This window comes from Grammomys surdaster, unplaced genomic scaffold (assembly GCF_004785775.1).
Source record: "Grammomys surdaster isolate TR1022 unplaced genomic scaffold, NIH_TR_1.0 125947, whole genome shotgun sequence".
NCBI classification, from domain to species: domain Eukaryota; kingdom Metazoa; phylum Chordata; class Mammalia; order Rodentia; family Muridae; genus Grammomys; species Grammomys surdaster.
The window spans coordinates 3,839,480-3,864,051 of NW_021620769.1; the positions used below are offsets into that span (position 1 = coordinate 3,839,480).

At 38.9% G+C, this 24,572-nt stretch overlaps 1 protein-coding gene and 1 pseudogene across 2 annotated transcripts in view; one reads left to right on the forward strand and one right to left on the reverse strand.

The window, feature by feature from the left end:
* Inpp4b (inositol polyphosphate-4-phosphatase type II B) overlaps window positions 1–24,572 on the forward strand; it is a 701,452-nt gene that overhangs the window by 283,891 nt on the left and 392,989 nt on the right. The window lies entirely within an intron of this gene.
* On the reverse strand, window positions 23,708–24,260 carry LOC114609164 (annotated as a pseudogene).

Below are 24,572 nucleotides of genomic sequence, written 5' to 3' on the forward strand. Positions count from 1 at the left end.
AACATTTGATCATTCTTCTGAAATACTTGTGGATATTTCATTTGTATTTCTTAAATATCTAAACCAATATTGCATACTATATAGAACTGGAAGGTAAAGTTCAGGTGAAAAATTGTCTTGCTAGAATAAGCTACACTTACTTAGATGCTTCAGGGATGGCTCAGAGATTAAGACTGTACTGTGCACTGCTCTTTCAGAGAAATTAGGTTCAGACCCAAGAGCTCATGTCAGATGGCTCATGCCTGCTTGTAACTTTGCTCCAGTGGTTTTCAGGCCAGCCTCAGCCAGTGCACACAGTTGTCTTCAAATGTGCATCCTCTATCTCACCTGTATACATAATTAATATTAAATAAATTTTAAAAATTATTTCTTTTGTTTTTCATTTTAATTTTATTTTATTTCATAAAAAAATTAAATTTGAATATATTTTAATCACATTCTTCCCTTCCCAATTTCTTCCAGATTCTCCCCTTCCCTACCCACCCAATTTTAATTTTTCTCTCAAAAACAAACAAGAACTCAGTACAATAAAACATTCCAAAACCAACAAAACAATATAAAATAACACTCAGACAGAAAAATATACACCAAACTGTAAACAAAGAAAGACACAAAATAAAACTGTATAGTCCATTTTATGCTGTTCAACTCCTCCTGAACACAAGGTCTGTCCTGGAACTGTTCATATATCCAGAGTCATTCCACTGGGAACAACGACTTTTTCCTCTCCCAGCAGGTAAAAATGACCGTTCAGTTATTAACTTTACCCGTGTGTCTATGCCTTTTTTCTCTCCCTCTCTTTCTCTTTCCTTTTTCATTCATTCATTTTTAAAGATATACCAGAATAGAATATAGTAAGATAAAACAAAACTATAACAGAGAAGTTAAACAAAGACAAATCAACAGAATAAGAAAAAAGTCCCAGAGAAAGCACAAATATATGTTAATCTTAGTCTTCTCTTCTCAAGCCCTTCCAGCACAGAGCACAGAGACTCACTCATGTGCAAACTCAGAAATCTGATAAAAACATTAAATTGGAAGCCATACCTGGTACAGACCCATGCAGGCCATGCAGGCCTTCTACATGGTACCTCAGTGTCTGTGAGCCATTAATTGATATTACACACACACACACACACACACACACATAGACACACACACACACACACACACACACACACACACACATTCCTAAATATAACATGATCATCTGTGTAATTTCACTTGTGACTTGTGGCATTAAATCACTAAACAATGTATTCTTCCTTGAGGAAGACTATTTCTCCTACTCTTAGTATGACTTAGTTGCCTATAGTTTGTGTGAGCGTGTGTGTGTCTGCACACACATGTGTGTGTACGTATGCATGTGCATATGTGTATGCATGTGTATGCAGGGTTGAAATCTTGTGGTCTTCCCCTGTCTGCTTTGACATGTTTATTGTTTTGTCCTTGTTTTGCTCCTTTTTGAGCAGTCAAGTGGGTGAGTCTATGGATGTAGCTTCTGACATTGCTAAGAGACAGGATGCCACTGCAAACTCCCTGATCCTCTGCCTCTTACAATCTTTCAGGCCACTCTTCTGCTGTGAGCCTTACATGCCAGCATGTTTTGAAGCTATATCTATTGGGAGTGGGCTCTACGGCTCTGCATTTTGATTGGTTGTGGTTTTCTGTAATAGTATCTGTTGCAAAGAGAAGTTTCCTTGATGAGGGGTGAAGTCTACACTCACCTGGGGATAGAAGGACAAATATTTAGTCAGGGATTTTGATGCTTTAGTAAATTGCTGGTTTTTAATTAAAGAGACAATGTCTTTTGTGGATTGTTTAAGATTTCCACTGAACAGTGGGCGCTTTGGATTTGCTTTAGATTGTATCCAAGTGGGTGAGATCAAGCTCATTTTGATGATAAGGCAGGATATGGTCAGACTAGATTTTGGACATTGACTCCCAAAGATAAAAAGAAAATGCCAAATCACTTTTCAGACCTGTAGTTTTAGGCACCATAGTACTGGGATTATTTTCCAGTTCTCTTGTTTAAACTTGAGGCTGCATTTCTGGGATCCATTTCATTCACTTCCCTTGTTCATTAATTAGTGGCCTCTCAATCTATTCCTCAACATTAGTCTAAATACACTTTATATTTACCGTTGTTGTTATTGCTGCTAACACGGAGCAAATCAAAGTTGCAATGCATTCAGAGAGCAGAGGAGGCAAGCAGGCTGCAGACAAACGGCCTCTGAGTAAAATTCTAAATGTGACCTCACCAATTTCATTCTCCCCTAATTATCCAGTCCACAATTACTGCATAGTATTCGATTTCTAGATGTTTGTGCATATCTTATATTCTTACTGACAAATTTTAATGTTCTATTTTAATGCTTATGTTAAAACGTACCCTTGTATTCTGTTTTGTGAATAATTTATATATACATTTGCTATTCATCAGCTAGTTACCAAGTGCCTGTAAGCTTGAACTGACAGGGATCTTCTAGTGGATGCTTGAGGGCCATTGAATGAGGCAGACAGCTATTCATCAAGTCAGCACATTAGATTAAAGTTACCCTCTACCAGAGAAGGTCTGGAAGATCAGGGAATACAGCAAGGAGTCCTGAACTCACTACTAAACAGCTTGGGGGTCAGGAAGATGTTCCTCGAAATGAGTAGGTTTATTATAAACTTGGAGACTAAGGACTCAGAAGACACTGGAGCAACATAACTGCTCCAGTTATGTTATATGCTCTATAACTGGTATTATGTGAAGGCCTTGGGTAGAGCAACATGAGATTGATCCCTTAAAGACAGAAAGGTAGCAAACAGAGTGTGCTGCAGCAGGAAAGCATGGTGACACAGGCTGGACAGGTGTATGGTGATACAGACTTGGCCAGGTGTGAGGTGATACAGACTTGGCCAGGTGTGAGGTGATACAGACTTGGCCAGGTGTGTAGTGACACAGGCTGGACAGGTGTGTGGTGACACAGGCTTGGCCAGGTGTGAGGGGATACAGGCTTGGCCAGGTGTGTGGTGACACAGGCTAGACAGGTGTGTGGTGACACGGGCTGGACAGGTGAGTGGTGACACAGGCTTGGACAGGTGAGTGGTGACACAGGCTGGAGAGGTGTGTGGTGACTGGCTTGGCCAAGTGTGTAGTGACACAGGCTGGACAAATGTGTGGTAACACAGGTTTGGCCACGTGTGTGGTGACACAGGCGGGACAAGTGTGTGGTGATACAGGCCTAGCCAGGTGTGCGGTGATAGGCTTGGTCAAGTGTGTGGCGACAGAGGCTGGGCAGATGCTCTGGAGGCACAGGCTGGTCAGGTGGTCTTATTCTATAAAGAGTTGCACACCTGTGAGAGTTGCTGGGACACATGTCAGATCTGATAGCATTGCTCATTTCCATGACTATGTCTTAGTTGTATAAAGTAAGGTGTTCTGTTGTGACATATTGGATATATGTGCACAGAATATACTTTGATTATAATCATACCTCTATTACTTTTATTACATGACCCCTCTGTTTTCTTCCTCTCTCTCTGTACTAATCGTATATTTATTTTATTTTCTATTTTCATATCATTTTAACTCCTTGCTGACATACACCTAGACTGACACATAAAGAGTAAATAAATTGATGGAAAAAATAATTAAGAGATGGTTGTCTGTGTGAGATTGGCCAGTTGTCGATCCTCAGCCCGATTCATTTTCTGCAAACAATGTAATTTCATCCTTCATGGATGAATGAATCTCATTTCCTTTATCATTTATCCAGGGGTGGGCGTTCAGGCATACTCCTTCCTTTGGAATACTCTAACTAAGTATGAGAAAAAGGTCTGAACATAGATGTGCAAATATCTCTATTGTACACTGACTTTTGGTTGCCCTGAAGTGATACAGCTGGCTCATATGGACGTTGTACTTTGGAATTTGGACTTGAGTGTTAGAGGGTAGGTATTACTGCTCTGTGGAGAATGGTCCAAGCTGAGCAGAAGTGATCAGGAGTAGGTACAGAGGTCTGGTCAGAGAATATATGTATGTGGTGGTCTGGTTTATAGGTAACTGTGTCCATATCATTCATATATATATTTCTCTCTCTCTCTGTGTGTGTGTGTGTGTGCGTGTTTATTTATATGCCATGCCATTAAGTAAAAACAGAAATTGTCTATTTATAACAAAATGTCTACAGTAAATGCTGTTGGATTCAGGATTCAATGTCTGGCTTTTTAAAACAATGAGTTTGTTATGACAAAAGTATCATTTATATGTGTTGTTGTTGTGCACATAAGAGTAGAGAGATGGCTCGCATACTTACTAGCTACATTCATCTTAAGGAATGGTTAAATACTAATACTTTTCAAAATCAATAACTGACCTTTTAAGACAGCATTAGTAAGTTTTAGTACCTCTACCTGATAAAAGTCCACCGATTGGTGGCTTGTTTCTTGGAGTCTCTTTCGTACTTGGTGACTACAATCGGCAGCCAATGTGACCTTCATGTAGGCTTGTTAAAAAAAATCTATTTGAGAATTTTTATACCATTCAGAAGGGCAGTGCCATTGTACTCAGGTGAAGAATGGCTATCAATAAATCATCTCATAATAATACTGAAAGCTGTATCATCAACTTCAACACATGATAGAATTACTTCTCATAGGCACTGCACAAATGTGCATAAATGTAGAGGGAGGTATAAGAAAAAAGGAGCATCTGGCTAGCTCCCTGCCTGGTCGCCATGTTCCTGCTCTATGCCCACTTGTCTGGCAAGTTCTCCAGCAGGACTGCAGCTCCTGAGCAGATTCCACCAGGCTGATCTCTAGCTTGCTCCTGTAGCCACCAGTCACTGTGCTTCCAGCTCTGGTTCGCTTGTCCCTGGAGCTACTAGTTCCTTCACAGCCATAACCACCTGGTTGTTGGTGGACGCACCTTTCAGTAACCCAGCAAATCAAAACTCTAGATGCTGAAAGTTAACCAGTGGATTTATATATTAGCAAATACTCCATATACAAGATGCCTACACAATTAGAATTGTTAGTCCAATTATCTAACCTTAGATATGAATGCTAGAGACACTCGAGTATACATCTGCAGCCATCTTGCTTACCCTCTCTCCTTCTCCTCCTGTGTTTTTCCCTCCTCCCAGCTCCTAGCTCTACCTCCATCTTCCCTGTCCAATGACAGAACAGGAAATTTCTGCCACACACAAACAGCTACATGTGGTGAACTTGCCCTACTCTCTTTTCAGCTTTGATGAGAGGAAAAGCATTTATTCATACTTTAATAAGTTTTTGAGTGATATCTAAAGGGTTTTCTAATCTACAGAATTAACATTCTTGAAAATGCACTCAGTTTGGTACACAGGTACTTTCTCTAAAACCTTGAGAGGAGACCTCTTTTTCTCTCCTCTTCCCCCTTTTCACTGTTTCTGTTCCTGATTTGAAGATCCCCTTTCTTGGGAGTGACCCCCGAATGCCCACATGGTCTCTCTGTACATGCACTGACTATACTTTCAAACTGTATCTAGGACACAGTCACTTCCTTCACTTTACAGTGCTTCCATTCCAAACCAACATTACTCCCATCATCAGGTTTTACAGTTTCTGCCAATTCTTTAGGCTTTTACCCTTGAGCCCAGCAGTTTTTGACTCTAACAGTACAATCTATGTGCCCATGTTCCTTTGAGTAAACGGTACTCTGTAATCTTAATGCAGACTAAAGCTCAAATCTCCACCAGGACTCTGGAGAGCTAGTGACTTTACTTGAACTCTACTGATTCCATCACCCCTCCATTTCTTGTGCCTTACACAGGCTCTGCTCTCTCAGACAGGACATGCATCCTACTGCAGCATGACCAGGTCAGATGCTATTTTTGGTTCCCAAATGTTCACTAGGCTTTGCTCTCTCAGACAGGCCAAGCATCCTAATACAGCATGATCTGGTCAGATGCTATTTTTGGTGCCTGTATGTTCTTTCCCTGCATGCCTTTATCAGTTCCTTTACAAGATTCATGAATCTACTAAGTCTTATCAGAGAGACCTTTGCTGGCTACCTTACTTAAAATAGCCCTTGGTACATTATTCAAATTCCATTTTTCTGCCTTGATTTCCATTACATGTAGCATTTGCCTAATAAGCATGAATGTTTCTTTATTCGATTTTCTGTTTCTCTACCTTTTTAAAAAATTTTGTAGTTATATTTATGTACAGAAAACTTAGTGTATATTTTTTTAACCCAGTTTAGTGTCGAGTTCTTTAGTCTTTGCCTTTTCCAGCTTAGCAATGTGAGCCACAGACTTAGGACCCAGGACGTTGCCTCCCCAATGGCGGCGGATCTCGTCATATCTGTCATTATAATTGGTTCTAATAGCTTCCACCAGCTTAGCCAGAGCACCCTTGTCTTCTGAGTTAACCTGTGTGAAGGCAACAGTGGTGCAAGTCTTCCTGTGGACCAAGTGACCCAACCTGGCCTTTCCTTTGATGATGCAGTAGGGCACTCCTATCTTTCAACACAGGGCAGACAGGAAAACCACCAGCTCAATAGGGTCTACATGATGGGCAATCACCACCAGCTGATCCTTCTTGTTCTCCACCAAGGTGGTGACTGTATTGACTCTTGCTCAGAGGACAGACTCTTAGTTGGGACGTCCCCTTTGCCAGCAGCTTTCTTCTCAGCATGGGCCAGTAGCCTTTGCTTCTTCTCTTACTTTGTCTCTGGCCTGAACTTGTGGGCAAGCTTAAGCAGCTGAGTAGCTGTTTGCCTGTCCAGGGCCTGGTGAACTGGTTAATGGCAGGAGGTACTTTGACCCGAGGATGGCTCTTTACTGCTGCAGCCTGATGTATCGGGGTCATTTAACAAAGCTTGTTAGGTCTCTTTGGGCTGGATGTCCTGCCCAATGCTGAAGTTCTTGGGTCTTTTCTCGAACAGAGGATTGACCACCTTTTTGGCCTCCTATTCCTTGACGACAGTGGGGTCCACCTTCTTCCCCTTGGCCTTCTTTCCTTTGGGCTTCTTGCTCGGCTGGAGGAGAGACAAAGAAGAGGGAATTGTGGGTGATAAGTAAGCGGCCGCGGAGATCCTGTTTCTCTATCTTTAATCATTTTAATATCCAGTGCATTTGGAAGAGCATCTCACTGTTGTAGATGTTCAGTCAACATTGGCTTAACAAAGAAATGTTACTGGATTGATTTTTTTCTAGAAACAATGACAAAACATGGAACTGATGCTTCTCTAAACTTCTAGAAACACAGCATGCCAGCACCCAGATCTTAAGAATTCTCACCACTGTCATTGGAAATGAAATATTGGGACTATTTGGAGACACACTTGTGACAATTAGTTTCACAACTGTGATTTGTGAAGTAAGAGGCAATTCTGAATACTCTCAGTGATATGGCCCTGGTGTTTTTGGAGCTGGCATTGGTGATAATAGTTACTAATACTGCTCATATGTAATTTGTTTCCTTTGGGGCATGCTACATTTTACCTGCCCTCTGGTATTAACTGTGGGTGTATGATTTCTTAGAATGGATAATGTTTAGAAATAACACATGTAACCATCAAATAAAACTTATTTTGCTCAACTACTCTTGAAAGTGGGATCTACCCTGACATGTGGTCTACATATCAGGGGTCACTCCTTTAAAAAAGACTGACTCTCTCTTAGTATCACCACGTGTTTTGAAAAAGGGTCTTTTATTCGTCAGCAATTTTATGAATAGGCTAGGCTGGCTGTTCAGAGCCCCAGGGACCAGCCTGTTTCCATTTCTCCAGTACTGATATTACAAGCACACACCATAATGTCCAACATAGTTTTATTGTTTTTTTCTTAACATGGCTTTTAAAGTCCCTAAATCAGATCTCACAATTTCAGGGAAAGCACTTTGCTGCCCGAGGTATTTCCCCAACCTCTGGTTTTTCACTTTAAATGGATACATGTATAATTTTATAATATTGGCTATTTGATGGCTCTTACTTATCAGAATATTTCATATAAGACATCAACCTCACCTCTCCTTTCTTCAGCTTTGCTATGAACCTCTTTAGATGAGCTCTATCTGCTAGGAACTTAAGATACTATTACACATGCATGTTTTCAAAAACCTCTAACATTTGAATCTTAGAATTCTTTCAATGGGACCAAATGCTGTTTTCTATAAAATGATAAAGCATCCTCTGTTAATTTTCAAAAAATATTAAATTTCTAAGAACACACAGACTGCACGGTCCTGAATAACTATAGTTTGTCTTTTAATTACTTGCTCACATAGAACAGAGTATAATGACAAGAGTAGCTAGCTTAACTCTCGGTAGTCACATCAGTAGCCTTCCTGGAGACCCTGTGCTGGGACGTCTTCTGACCTAGTGTACAATAATCCTGGCATGCTGCAATCTGTGTTTCTCTGTAGCTACCTCTCACTGATGGTGGGAAGGGCCTAGTGACCCACCTCTTGCAAACAGAATTCGACAGAAGTAGGAGTTGTCACTTTAATGACTAAATCATGAAAGGCTGTGATTTCTCTACCACAGGCCCCCGCTCTCTGCCCTTTTTATCCTGCCTCCTTGGGTGGATGGAGGCTGGCAAAGAATGACAAGTGCCTTCCAGTCAAACCTGGGAGCTAAGTGACCTCTCACAACAGCCTTGCATGTGAGACCGGAAGCAAATCTCTCCCTAGTGGGCACTTGAGATGACTGATTCCAGCATCACATTGATGGCAGTCCTATGAGAACCTGAGCCGTGTATAGATTCCCAAATCCTAGTGCAGTAATTGTTATATAGCAATAGCGAGCGATTATGAACATCTATCTCACTACTTAGTAGAACTTTCATGTGTTTTCATTTTTGTGGCATAGCATTGAAACATGTATTCAAGACTTAACTAAATTAACAATTTTTACTGATTTATTAATGGCAGTCTTATGTATAACTAGCATTTGAGAGCATGGTGGTACAAACATACAGACTCTTCAAGTGTATAAGGGTTTACCACCTCAGTTTACTCTGTATCACCAACCATGTGCACGCTGCTCTAATTGCTTCAAATGCAAACAGCAGGCCATGGGAAGAACATGGATAATGAGAAGCTATTAGGAAGTCAGATGATAGGAGGATGGTTGACTGCATAGAGCCTCTGTGAGGCAGCCTGGGGCCTGGCAGATCATCAAATCACTTCCAATGTACAGCAGTACAATGATCGCCTCTGGTGAATTAATTTCTCCATCTCTGGTTTGTATGTTACAAAATAGTAAAGTTGTCCCAGGAAAAGGAAACACATGATTCTCTTTATCAAAGAAAAATGGGCTCTAAAAACCTTAAAATTTTTCCTGCAGAGTGCACTCATGTGACCAATGACTTAGACATCCCTGTCTGTCAAACGGTGGTTTTACTTCAAAGCTTACCTTCACAAATTTGAAATTGTACATTTCAAGGCCACAGTGTTGACTCTGGTGTTGCTGTCTATATCTTTCTTCTTTCTCTTTCTTCCTTTAGTTTAATTGAAAATAGAGTCATCTCTTATACAATGTGTCCTCAACCACAGTTTCCCCTCCCTCCATTCCTCCCAGCAACCCTTACTTAACTATCAAGGGAGATGTCGCTTATATTTTTTGTGTGTGTCTCTCTTAAATGTTTTTTTAATGTCCCCTTAAATGTTTGGTGTTTGTGACCTGGTGCACATTTTTGTTTTTCTTTTATGTAAATTTGATAAATATGATTCTAGTATACATTTGAATATGAGTTATATATTTTCAAGTAAACATGATGTAATGAATAATAATTGTTAAGACAGGGAATATTTATAGATTTATATATTGATATAAATAATTTAAAGATTATATACTACTTTTTACCAAGAAAAATATCATGCCGTGTGTCTTTGATCTGCCTTCTGCCTCCTGCCCCAGTGACACGTCCTTGGCGCCCTAGGGACCCCTGGCAGAGAAGCAGAACACAGTACAGCTCAAGGCCATGGAACATGAATCTGTCTTATTAAGCATGGATTCATGGCTGTTACAAGATCTTTTCACATGTCTTGTAAATCCTGCTGGGGTTGTCACTGCCCTAGGGTGTCTGCTGTTGATCCTGGTGGCCATGGTCGAACTAAACTTTTGCAACTGGAGAAGGCAGTGGGAAGCCAAGCAGTGGGTAGTCTCCGGTCACTGTAAGGACATGCCTTACCATTCCACCCCCCTCATTTCTTTCATAAATTCTGTGAAATCACTAAAAATACATGATGGAAATATCTGAAAGTAGATGAATAATTTTTGTGGGCAGCTAATATTTTATTCTTTTACACACAATGTCTATTGGAAGTAAGATAATTTTTTTCTGAAGTAAGAGTGTTCTTAAGTAGCAGAGACACAGAGTGTTCTTATGGATGGTTGTGTCTTGAGTCTGCAAAAGGGATCCCCTAGCTATGCATATATTCATAACTGTTTTATATTTAATGGCCAAGGGGTACTACTATTAAAAACTGAATTTTGGGCTATTTATCATTTATCATTAATGAATCTCTGTAAATGTACATGTTATTTAATGTTACATGGAACTGTGCCAGACAAAGTGCCTTCCATGAGGAGTTTTCAAGCTGAAAGCAGGTCTGTGTAGGACTAAAGGGTGAGAATAGGGGAAGCTAAGTAAGGGTTATAAACTTGATACTGCTTGGCCTAGCGGGTAGATAGAAAGGAGAAATTGAAAGGTAAGAAATGATTTTTGGACTGGAAATATGTTCACTAAAGTACAACTAAAACCTGAAAGCAAGAAAAGGCATCAGAAAAGAAGATTCTGGGTCAGTTATGTGACACGTGTCCACCCTGAGCTCTAGGATGGCTGTGTACATCATTCGCATTTGGAGACCTGGGATTTTCTCCCACTTATATTCTAAGCCAGTCTTCTCAGACATGGGCCTCCTCAGAGTCAGAGGGAGGACTAAACTGCAGATTGCTAGTCTGTAGACAGAGGAAAATTTAGCCAGCAGGGCTAATGCCCTGAATTTGCATTTCTAGAAAGTTCTTGGGAATTTGTTTGGGGCTTTGCATTCTGGAGCCCCATCTGGGACTCTGCTTTCTGATCAATATCCTGTTCCTCTGGTGCTCTAGCTTCAGCATGGAGCCAGTGCTGATTTTTTTCTCTAACTGGCAACAGCTGAATGCTATCTTTCCTTTTCTAGGAATTTCCCTCAGATTGAGTTTTATCTTTCAAATATAGGGACAAAAGTTGGAAACGCCTGCTGTTGTATGTTCACCACAGTGCAGTTTGGACTAAAACCCTGGAAGCAACACAATGTCTTCAGTTGTTTATCAGATGAATAATTTGTATGGTTTATTTGTTTCTTTCTGGGAATATTTTTCTCTCTGATAACAACATAACTTTTTACAATAAAGTTTAAACTCCTTTAAAACAATGTTTATTAAAGTGTATTAAGTGAGCATCTAGCATAATCACAAGTAAACATGTACTCTGTGTTTGCCATTACTTCTTGCCTACTGTTTTTAACAAACATAATTCTCTTAGGTGATGAGCACCTTATAGAAAATAAAGTTAAATTGATATAATGTCATGAGTAGGATAAAAAGTCAAAATATACACACCTTTAATTCCAGCTACTCTTGAGGCTGAGGCAGGATTGAGAGCAATCCATTTCAAATGAGAGAAAAGAGAACAAGAATGAGAGACAAGAGATAGACAGGAGGAACAAAGCAAGCAAAGGAAAGGAGGGAGGGAGAGGGAGGGAGGGAGGAAGGGAGGGAGGGAGGGAAGGAGGGAGGAAGGGAGGGAAGTGGAGCACACACTTGCAAGTCCATCACCCAGGAGTTTGAGGCAGGAAGATCATGAGTTCAAGGAAACCCTGCTGTACATACAGAGACTCTGTCTCAAAAAAGCATCAAAATAAGTATATAATGTAAACTAGTGTGGTGGGAAGAGAAACAACAGGACTGCACCGTCAGGGTAGCATAGGATAATGTAATGGCGGTGAGCAGAGTCAACCTGAGTCTCCAGCCCTTACTGTGTACACACATCACATTCTCTAATTTAAATCTCACCGCAGTATTAAAACAAGGATCCTCACCTCAATGGTGTGGAGTACCTGTCCATTAAAAGATCTCACCAAACATTTCCCAGGGTTTTATTTGTATAACTTCCAGATGTAAGGATGAAAGGAGGTCGTTGGTAGGTGCCTGGATGGGAGAAATATAGCTAGAGTTTTAGTATTATAGTCTGTATGTAGAGGACCAGAATTAGCCAAAACACGATTTTGTTTTCAAGCATCTAAATCAAAGCCCTTTGAAATCTCTCAACTGGCTTTCAAAAGCATTTGGCTCCTTATTTTAACTCGGTCCTCCAAAACTGTTTTTGGGAGCGATGAAACCAGGATCTAATTTCTGGCACTCTGATAGGTGCTTTGGTGGGAAGAATCGCACTGTGAGATCCCTCCCAGATGGCTTACAGAGAAGAGGAGAGAAGAATTTAATTGTCTTTGAATTTTTAGGTTAAAGCAATAGTGGGCCTCTTGTTATAGTCTCTCTTGGTTGCAGGGGTTGTTGCACTGTTGAATTGAGCCAACGACTGAGTACCATTTTTATTATGAAGGAGAAAATCATTACGGAAAATGATTTCTAAATAGTAAAGCTTATGGGTTTAAGTATTGGGAGTGCAGCCAGCCCCTATGGCTGCTAAAAAAATATATATATATACTAAACACTGCAGTGTTTGGCTATACCTTCCTGTTGGGCATTTCATGTAACTATGACTTTTATCATTATGGCTAGTGGACAGTGTGGTCCTCAGGGTGACTTGAGATTGGGAGGAGTTTCTGAATCCTTAGACTTCCTTTTACCACTTGTTCCGTCTTGGAAGAACTGAGGAAATTTTCCTCTATGTTGATCCTTCTCTTTGTAGACTAGACCAGTAGATGATGGTTTACGTCCTCACCAAACAAGAGGACAGCCAATATACCATAGCTAAGGACATTTAAAGAGATAGCCTGGGCATGCTTGGAACCTAATGGGCTTTGTAGGGTAAGGACAAAATACTGTCTCATAATTGCTTTGCCCACACGAGTATGACTCCTGTGTGTCCTCCAAGTGTGACTACTGATCATATGGGTCAGTTTTACCAGCCTAGCATTTTTAAATAATATGCAATAATTAGACAAAGTTTTGACAAAACCTAAGGACTTTTAAATAAACCTTGATTAGACATTTACTTTTATTCTTTAAGCCAGTACTTATAACTATTATCAAGAGAAGATCAAGAGCTGTTGGTTTATGTACAGGTTTGATATCAATGTGTTGAACTTTGAACCTAGAAGTTTTAATGTATGTTTTTCTTTTCTAAGAAGGCAATTTTAACAACTGCTTCTATATCCAGTGAAATATTGATATTCTGAGTTATATAGCCATTTTCATGTGGGAAAACTTTTTAGTCATTAAAGGGCTAATGGAATTGTGAATTGCCAAGAGGGTAATGTCTTATGAAATATATCCCAAACTTATTTGACCACAGAAGCCTTTAACTTTTTATAATGAAACATCTATTAACATTTTGTGGATATTTTGGAAAATCCTGTTAAACATCATAACACTTAATTTTCCTTAATTGTTTTATATAATTTAACTTAATTTCCCTGATTATAATTTTCATCTTCTTGATGTCAGGACCTATGTTTTATTCTTTTTAACTAGTATTACTTTGATGGTTTGCTTAATTTTTTTTCTTAGAAATCATTTCATAGTTCATGGTGTTAAGCATAGATCTGGGGCAGGGGGCAATAATAACGTTAGTTTCACAGTTTTAAAGGGGTCTAAAAAACAGACCTGAAGAAAATTAAGATTAATGTTAAGACTCCATTTTTTTTCAGATAAATGCAGTGTATTTGCACTAAAATGTTTTCAGAATCAACATGTGGGCATTTATTTATTTATGTATTTATGCATTTATGTATGCATTCATCTCATTTAACAAAGAGTAAGGAGTGTTGAAAAATGAGGCCATTGTAAAATATAGAAGTTGGATATGATCCAGTGTATAAGATTTCTCAGAATTAAATCATTAGTAATTTCTGAGAGTAAATATATCAATCTCTTGAAATTACATTAAGCAGAAATCCATTCCACAGGATTATCCAAGGAACCAACTCATTTGAGAGTTTGGATCATTAGGTAAGTGTCAAATTGCTTGATCAGCAAAGATATAATTTTTATATAACAAGCAAGATTAAATAGAATCAAATAATATGAGACTTTCTCAAGCAATTTAAAGTTAAAAGTGAGTTTCCTTAATTTTATTTATTCCTGCAATCATTTGTAAACATACGAATAGTAGCCTTACATGGAAATAAATCCAAGTAGAATCTTAGGTGCCTTAAATCTCTAGCACCTACATAGTGAACAAATTAGCATGTGTGCATGAGATTGTTCTAGAAAGGCAGCTTGAGATTTGTATTCCAAAACCACAACTCTACCATTTTATATTTGATCAAATTCTGCTGTGATTTGTTTAAGAATCAAACAATGGGCTCTAGTTAAGTTTTTCATTTTGTAATAAATATAGCAGTCCTGCAAAATGTTTGATAGACTTGTAGAAAAAATAAAAGGAAAATAAGGGACAGAAGCTATGTCTAAGTGGTTAAGAGCACATACTGCTCTCATGGAGGACTCTTGTTCAGTCCCCAGCACTCACGTAGAAGGGTGACAATTGCTTGTACCTCTAGTTCCAGCCAATCCATCGCCCTCTTCTGATCTCTGAGAGCATCACCCACCCCACCGTATATGTAAAATTTGAAATGCAAATAAAATATTTGAAGAATAAAATAACTGTCCCTTGGAGAAGCATAATTTGTTCACATTTAATATTTCATTTTAATTGCAGTTTTGTGCCTTTAGTCTTTTTTAGGTTAATCAAGAATCCTAAATTTTCTAGAGAAAATTAACAATGATATTAAAACGAATTTGTGTTTTCAGACCCACTGGGATATAATATTGAATTTTTCCTATAACCATTCTGCATATACCCAGAAAGTTGTTACAGTTAATTTTAATCTTTTGATTGTTTTGATTTAAAAAGTATAGTAGTATCAGCAAACAATCTTATCAGGTTTTATCATGCCTTGATGTTTATCTGGAACTTTTGTGATAAAATGATTTTTATATAAGATAAAAGGCAAGGAGAAGGAGGATGTCTTGTTTTGCTTGCCCCTGGTAACATTCATATGCTGAAATCTATGTCTCGGGTCGTAGCTCGGACTCACAGTAAAGTTATAAGTAATAGCTGCTTGAAATTTTCTCCAGCTACAGAAATTCATGTTTGCGAATACACTGCTGCACTTAAGCAATGCTCCAAGGACTTGTTCCCCTCTTCTAACTCACTCTCTCATTATCTCCAGTTAAGATAAGAAAACTCCATTCTGTTAGCATAGGAAGTGGCTAACTGTGAACACACTGCTCTGTGAACTCCCTAACAAATACTGTCACCAGTACGGCATACTGTTATACTGAAGCGGAGTAATCTGTGATGATGGAAATGAATTGGAGTGTGAATTAATAAAGTTGTGTTAATATAACTGAGAATGTGGGATTTTGTTTGGGAAATACTTTGCTAGATAAAGGTATTTTATAAATTGGCCTTTATTCTGTGTGCAGAAGCAACCATGGGCACAGATTTTAGAGTACTGTATTTCTAAAATGTGCTACTATCTATGATTCATCTGTAACTCACACAGCTGAGTGTTTCACTTGGTTGGGGTGAACTACCTTAACCACATAATAAACATGGGCCATTGGCTCTTAGTAGCAGGCCACCCTCGGTACTCCATCACACAGGCCACGGGGCTGGGGAATTGAGTCCCGCTTCCCACCACTACTGGCTTCTTCAAGAAAGATTAATATAAGATCAAGGAAGGAGCCGTGAGTGAGCCTGGAAAGTCACACTCACTGTGAGTTTTGTATTAAATGCAGAAGTTGTCATGGATCATTAAATGACTATGGTGGGACTCCTTGAGAGAGGCCACCCATAGCGGTCTCCAGCCATCCTCCATACCTGTCATTTATCTAGAAGATGCCCCACAAACTCAACTACAGGAAAATCTGATGGAGGCATTTTTCTCAATCGAAGTTCCCTCTTCCCCGATGATCCTGGCTTATGATAACGCTGATAAACACTAATCAACACATAATCCGTGGCAGTATTGGAGCACTATGAAGGCAGATCTGATATAGTCATAGAATTTACTTCATGGGCCAATTTGGAAAGGGTGGACGATGATAGACGTTATGCTGCACTGTGATAGCCATTTATAAACTAGACTAAAATTTTTTGCAGTGCTTAGATTTTCTAAGGGTAAATCAAAAGTTTGGTAAAAGGATCTCTCTTCAGAGGTGTTACACCAGTTTATGGAAAAGAGGAAACAACATGACGAGTGCTATGGTCAGCTGCTACTAGGGACAGGGTAGAGTGAAGGTACAAATCTGGAGGCAACGATGTCACTTAGCAAAGCTACATCTTTCAACAGAGTGATGTAGCCAGTCAGAGACAGAGTGCAAGGGAGATCTAAGACTAATATCATTTTCCCTTCACCTCTCAGCCTCACATAGTGTCAGATTCATTTGGAATCTTATCTGTGCATTCAAGACAAATAGTTGGATATAGATTAGGGTGTGAGATGTAAATCAGGAAAAGGTTCTAAGGAGATTCCCAGTACAAAAGTGGAGTTAAGATTGTGAGCGCCCTTGCTGGAATATACCCTTTTGTTCTATTTTAGTATAATAGTTTCAAAACTGAAACTAGAAATAGGATTTTCATGTCTGATACTGGATTCCAGGACTGGAATCGTCACTGTGCTATTTAGCTTTGGCAAGTGACTTACTCTCCGTGAGCCACAGTTGTGATAGAAAAATCATGGTCTTCAGTGTATTGTTTCATCGTTAGGAATGATTGATACATGTGAAGCACTCGAACCTGGGCCTGATGCATTTGAAGCATTACACAGCTTTATATTATTGATTCCACTGCATACAGCATTGTGTAGTTGTTTACCATTTAAGGACCAATAATGTACATTGGATTAGGTTGGATTCCTGTTGTCAATGATCATCTTCAGTATCCCTTTAGTATTTGACTATGACCCTGGAATAAATATCCAAGTACCAGTAAATGAATTGACAACCTTAGGGCCCTCACTTCCAACAGAGTAAAGTGGGAAACATTATTTTGCATGTCATCAAAGCAACCAGGATGTCATGCATTTTTTTCTCTCCTCAAGAAGACTGACTGGGTTGACCCTGTGTGAATTAAATTTGTGATGGAAGAGTTTAGCCAACTGTTTCTGTTCCATCCACTAAATAAATCCCTTTAGGAACCATGTTTCAAATGTGCTTATTGCACAGAATGGGAGAAGCTGAAATGAATCTTTGACTTGAAACAATGCCTATTCTTGAGAAATATTATCTAATTAAACAATTTTCCAATAAAGAAGGCATTTACATTTTCACAGGAACCAAGAAGCAGCCACAATGATGTTTAAAAATGGCAATGGTTAATAACTTTTCAGTTTATCAAGGGCCTTTATGTTACTGGCTCAATGATTTTCAAACTAGCTTTAGTCACAGAACATTACAAGTGTATATATGTGCAATGCTTTTACTAATTATATAAGAGTACATAATGCAAGCAAGGAGCTTTCTCTCTAAGCTCACTCAGTTAACCTTCTACTCTCTCTTACCTGACTTTAAAAGAGTGTCCCGAGAGTCTTAGGGTAAAAACTGCTTTATTAGCATCTTTCTGAATCCTGTCTCTTTCTTGGGTGTAGACATGGACATCCCATTCCTCACCTATCTATTGAACATATTTATTATATGCTAGATGATCCATCTCTTTTTAAACTCATGATTATTATTTATGTTCCCTTCCAAGTCGGGGTCTTATTATGTGATAGAGGTAGCTTCAAAGTCACTATCATCCTTCCTTTACCTCCTAAGTGCTGGCATACCCAGCAAAAGTCATAATAGATTGTTGTGCCCAAGAAACCGAGTATGGCCTGAGCGGCTGTAGTAGACCTCGTGTTAGCAACTCTCCATAGACACAGCCTTTAATTATGAACTCAAGCACTTGTTCCAGTCTTACATATTTCAGCTCTGCAAATTATCATAAAGTATAATAAAAGCGTCATTTTGAATGTCAAGAGTCATCGTAGGTGTCTGTAAAAATTGTCGTAAAAGAAAAGGACAGCCCAGATTTTCATGTTATTTACCTGTTCTGACTCCATCTTTGCTTAGAAACTTAGGAGACACATGGTCCCGTGGTTTCTCCTTGTGAATGGTAGTGATGTGACAAAGGGCTTGGCTCCTATTAGGTTTCTGAAGAAGGAAGGTTGGATCGGGACTTCAAGGCTCCTTGAGACAAGACGTAGGAGAACTGATGAGAAGGTATTTTGATGGTTTGATCATGCTGCTTGTACCTTGTGATGATGTCTGCCTCAGGTAATTAATGGCCTTCAGGAAGACAACATTCTACTCTCTTCACACTCACATGTACCTGAGATGTCCATGCTGATCGCTACTTACCATTTGCAGCTCAGACCAAACATTACCACTACAGAAAGCACCTTCCTCAGGACCTGCCCTCTCTAACTTGTCCTTTTAATTTAAATTTTATTTATTATTATTGTTGTTATTATTATTGTTGTTGTTAATTATTTTTATTCACTTTATATCCTGATTGCCGTTCTCCCTTCCTGGTCTACCCTCACACAGTCCCCTCCCTCTATCTCCCTCTGTCCTCCTCTGATAGGGTATAGCCACCTCCCACCTGCTATCCCCTGACCCTGGTATATCAAGTCTCTGTGGGAGCTAGGTTCATCCTCTCACACTGAGGCCAGACAAGGCAGCCCAGTTAGGGTAATGGATTCTGCAGACAGGCGACAGCTTTAGGAACAGTCTCCACTTCAGTTATTGGGGGACTTGCATAAAGATAGAGCTGCACATCTGCTGTGTGTGTGTGTGTGTGTGTGTGTGTGTTTGTGTGTGTGTGTGGCCTAGGTCCAGCCCATGAATTCTCTTTCTTTGGTGATTCATTCTCTGAGAACCCTCAATGTTCAGATGGGTTGACACTATTGGGCTTCCTGTGAAGTTTCTATCCTATTCAGGATACTCGGTTCTTCCCTATCTCTTCTATAAGAGTCCCCAGGCTCCATCTGATGTTTGGCTGTTGGCCTCTGCATCTGTTTCAATCAGTTACTAGGTGCAGCTCTCAGAGGAGAGTCGTGCTAGGTTCCTGTCTATAAGCATAATAGAATAACATTAATCATGTCAGGGATTGGTGCTTGCCTATGGGAGGGTCTCAAGTTGGGATGGTTATTGGTTGGCCATTCCTTCATTCTCTGCTCCATTTTGTCCCTGCATTTCTTACAGACAGGACAAATTTGGGGTCAAAGGTTTTGTGGGTGGTGTGGTGGTGTTACCCCTCCACTGGAGTCCTGAGTGGTTACAGAAGGTGACTTCTTCAGTTTCCATTTTCCATCTGCTCAGCTAAAGTCATCCTCATAGACTCCTGGGAGTATCCCCTATCCTAGGTCTCTAACATGTCCTATAGATGCCCCCAACCCTTTACCACTATGAACTACAGATTTCCCTTCCTTCTACTGGCACTCTGGCCATCTCTTTTGTCTCTCTGTAGACCTGACCCTGAACCCCTTCATTCCCTTCCTCATTTCCTCTTTCTATCCCTTCTCCTACCCAGTTCCTGCCCTCTGTCTACCTACTATGACTATTTTATTCCCCTTTTAAGTGAGATTCAAGCATCCTTGCTTGGGCTTCCCTTCTCATTTAGCTTTGTTGGGTCTGTGGAGTATAGCATGGGTATCCTGTACTTTATGGCTAATATCAACTTATAAGTGAGTGCATGTCCTTTTGGGTCTGGGTTACCTCACTCAGGTTATTTTCTAGTTCCACAGATTTGCCTGCAAGATTTATGATGCTCTTGTTTTTTAATAGATGAATAGCATTCCATTGTGTAAATGAACCACATTTCTGTAATCATTCTTCGGTTGAGCGGTATCTGAGGTGTCTCCACTTTCTGGATATTATGAATAAAGGAACACATGTCCTTCTGGTATGCTAGAGCATCTCTTGGTTATATGCCTAAGAGCTAGATCTTCAGGTCGAACTTTTTCCGATTATCTGAGAAACTGCCAGATCAATTTTTAGACTAGTTGTACAAGTTTGCACTCCCACCAGCAGTGGAAGAAAGTTCTCTTTCTCCACATCTTTGCCAGCATGTGCTGTCCCTTAAATCTTCGCTCTTAGACATTCTGATAGGTGTAAGATGGAATCTCAGGGTCATTTATATTTGCATTTTCCTGATAACTAAGGACTGTGAACACTTCTTTACGTGTTTCTTAGCAATTTGATATTTCTCTGTTAAGAATTCTCTCATTAGCTTTGTACCCCATTTTTAAATTGGATTGTTTGTGTCTAACTTCTTGGTTTATTTATATATTTTAAATATTAGACCTCTGTTGGACATAGGGTTAGTGAAAATCATTCCCCAACCTGTAGGCTGCTGTTTTGTCCTATTGACAATGTCCTTGGCATTACAGAAGCTTTTCACTTTCAGGAGATCCTATTTATTAACTGTTGATCTTTCAGCCTAAGCCGTTGGAGTTCTATTCAGGAAACTGTCTCTGTACCAATGTGTTCAAGGCTTTTTGTCATTTTCTTTTATTGAATTTATTCTACCCAGTTTTATGTTGAGGTCTTTGATCCACTTGGACGTGAGGCTTTTGCAGGGTGATAAATATGAGTCAATTTTCACTCTTCTACATGCAGACATCCAGTTAGACCAGCATCATTTGTTGAAGCTGCTTTCTTTTTTTCCATTGTATGGTTTTGATTTCTTTGTCAAAAATCAAATGTCCATGGATGTGTAGATTTATTTCTGGGTCTTTAATTCCACTCTATTGACACACCTGTCTGCTTCTATGTGGACACCAAGAAGCTTTTATTACTACTGCTCTGTGATACATCTTGAGATCAGGAATGATGATACCTCCAGAATTCTTTTATTAAGTATTGTTTTAGTTATCTTGGTTGTTTTGTTTTTCCATATAGAACTGAGAATTGCTCTTTCAAGGTTTGTAAAAAGTTTTTTTGGAATTTTGATAGGAATTGCATTGAATCTGTAGATTATTTTGGTAAGATGGTTGTTTTCATTATGGTAATCCATGAACTTGGAATGTCTTCCCATCTTCGGATATCTTCAATTTATTTTTTCAGAGACTTTAAGTTAAGATACATGTCTTTACTTTGATTGGCTAGAATCACATCAAGGTATTTTATATTATTTGTGGATATTGTGAAGGTTGTTGTTTCCATCATTTCTTTCTCTGTCCGTTTATAGATTGTACAAAGGAGGGCTGCTTAAATTTTTGAGTTAATTATTTTTATCCAGCCACCTTGCTGAAGGTGTATATCAGATATAGGAGTTCACTGGTAGAATTTTTGGGGTTTCTTATATATACTATCATATCATCCATGAATAGGGATACTTTGACTTTTTCCTTTCCAATTTGTATCCCCTTGATCTACTTTTCTTGTTTTATTGCTTTAGCTAGAACTTCGAGTACTATACTCAATAAATAGAGAAAGAGTAGTCAGCTTTGTTTATCCCTGATATTAGTGGGATTGCTTTTAAAAGTTCCTATGCATTTAATTTATGTTGGCTATTGGCTTGCCATATCTTGATTGATTTGATTTACAAGTATTTTATTGAGTATTTTTGCATCAAAGTTCATAAGACAAATTGGTCTGAAATTATTTCTTTGTTGAGTCTTTGTGTGGTTTAGGTATCAGGCTGACTGTGGCTTCATAGAATGAGTTAGGCACTATTTCTTATGTTTCCATTTTGTGGGATAGTTTAATGAATATTGGTATTAGCTGTTCTTTGAAAGGCTGGGAGAATTCTGCACTAAAGCCATCTTGCCCTAGGTTTTTTTGGTTGGGAGACTTTTAATGATTGCTTTTATTTCCATAGGGGTTATAGTACTGGTTAGGTAGTTTACTTGGTCTTGATTTAACTTTGGTAATTGGTATTTGTCTAGAAAATCATGTATTTCATTTAGATTTTTAAATTTTGTTGAGTACTAATTGATTTTTTAAAATTTCCTCAGTATCTGTTGTTATGTCTCTCTTTTCATTTCTGATTTTTAAAATGTGAATACTGTTTCTCTGCCTTTTAGGTAGTTTGGCCAAGGGTTTGTCTCTTTTTTTATGTAAAATGGAAGGATTTTATTGTGTGATACCAGATAAGAAACCATATTTACATCTGTTAGCCACCCAGGAAACATGAGTCAGTACTACTGATTCACATATTCATTTAGAATTAAAGGAAGACGGATTTGATTGCATTTTTCAATATAATTTGCAATTAGAATTAGCATGTTCTCTTAAACTTCTGTATTGAACTACAAATAAGTAGGTATAGTTTATTCACTGGAATAGATCTGAAAAAGCTTACAAACTTTCCATTCATCTCCCTTCATTGCTGTCACATCTGCCTCCCTCCATCACCACACTGGATTCCTCTCATCTTCCATATCATTTCCAGGGGAATCTTGAAGCAAGTATGTCTGTGTGTTCCCTTGAAAGAATATGGGCAAGCCCAACTCCAACTCCATTCTGTCCTCTTGAAATGTGTTTCATTTTGGCAGAATAAGCACTAGTAGGATTCAGAGAACCTAAATTCTGGTTTCCTTGCATCATAAACTACAGACAACTCCACTGTATGTTTTACATCCATTTTAACCATGACTTTGTATCTGCCTGGTCTCTTGTCATTTATCTTCACTGTTGTCCTGGAATTTACATAAGGCAGTTATACTTTTATAGAAATTCAATTTCAGAGAAGTCAAACAATACAGCCAAGAACCCACAGGTATAACATGCCACAATGAGCCAAACTCATATTACCTCATCTGAGATTCTATTGCTGGAATGTTTTAGCCTCCAGAGTTTAAGTGAATGAATCAGTAACTTTCTAGGTCCTTTCAGGGATTTATTTTACACTTATACTAGCTATTTTTTCTCCTAGAATGAAAAAAAGGTATAAACATTTGGTTATCAAATTGGATCCTTCTAGTTTTAGTTGTCCATTCTTATTTCTCTCATTTCTGTATTATTTGCTCAAACAATCTTAAGTATTGCCTCTCAGAAAACTTTTCAAGTTACCTATTTCTATTTGTCAAAAGAGAGACAGCTAGCATGTTACAGACACCACTAATGCTTCTAAAAAGTGATTTCATATTTAAAACCAATTTAAAACATTAAAAAACATAGATTTTTTTATTCTCTAGAGTAGTAATATATATTTTCCTTCCTTTGCACTTAGTTTCCTCTTTCTTCACTTGGGAAATATAGTCACCGTGTCTCCCTGCTGATTATCTGTCTCTAACACAATGCCAGTCCCACAGGAGTCAGGAGGGTTCTTGATTTCAATGTCGCCTCAAAAAGAACAAACCAACCTCAACTGGAAAGTGAAACTTAATACTGAATGATTTGAGTCACATGATCAATACTGCTGACATATACCCAGGAACTACACATACATAAATTAAAAAAAAATTATATGAACAATCCTGAAGAGGTCAAAGGGCTCTCAATATTATGGCCCTCGACTCACAGTAACTTGTATAATTTAATACATGAAAAACAAGGACACGGAGCTTGGGAGCAGACATAGGAAATTGTTTTGTGATTTTCTTCATTTTGATTGTATTGCTTTCCTGTCTTCAGGAGGAAAGACTTTGACTTCAAAAGTAACAAAATATTTGAGAAGAGAATTTACATCCTTCAGTTCTAAATGGTATTCTTGGGCGATTTTCTCAGCAGTCCATGTTTCTGGAGAGAGTTTATGGTTATTGAGAAGGGTCAATGCTTCCACAACAGTAATCTTGCCTTTGGGAATGTCCATGATATTCTTATTAATGTGATTTCCTATCGGCAGTCTGAATTCCTTTGGTTCTTGCTGTGGTACAACATCTTTTACCCGCAAGGAAGGCACCGGATCTTTGGAATCGACATATACATCTCTTAGCAATGACAACAGCTTGTTATCTTTCCTAGAAACTTCTTCTTCGATTTCTGGATACTGACTCAGGTGCTCCTGCAGGAGGCCGCGGGTGGAAGGGTGCTTGGGTGCCATGGAGGGCTTCCTCTTGCTGATCTCCCGCTCCGCTTGCTGTCCCACGTTGAAGTTCCTGAAGGCGCGGGTCACGCGAGCCCCCATCTCTACAACATGATGCCCTTAGACACCGGAGCGGGTGACCTCTGTCCTGGGTTTGTCTCTTTTGTTGATTTTTTTCATAGGATCTGCTCTTGGTTTTGTTGATTCTGCCTATTGTTCTCTTTGTTTAATTGATTGATTCTAGTCTTGACTTTGATTATTTCCTGTTGTCTACTTCACTTGGGTGTGTTTCCATCTTTTTTGATCTAGAGCTTTCAGATGTGCTGTTAAATTACTATTTTGAGATCTCTACAATTTCTTTATGAAAACACTTAGTGCTGTGAACTTTCCTCTTAGCACTGTTTTCATCGTGTC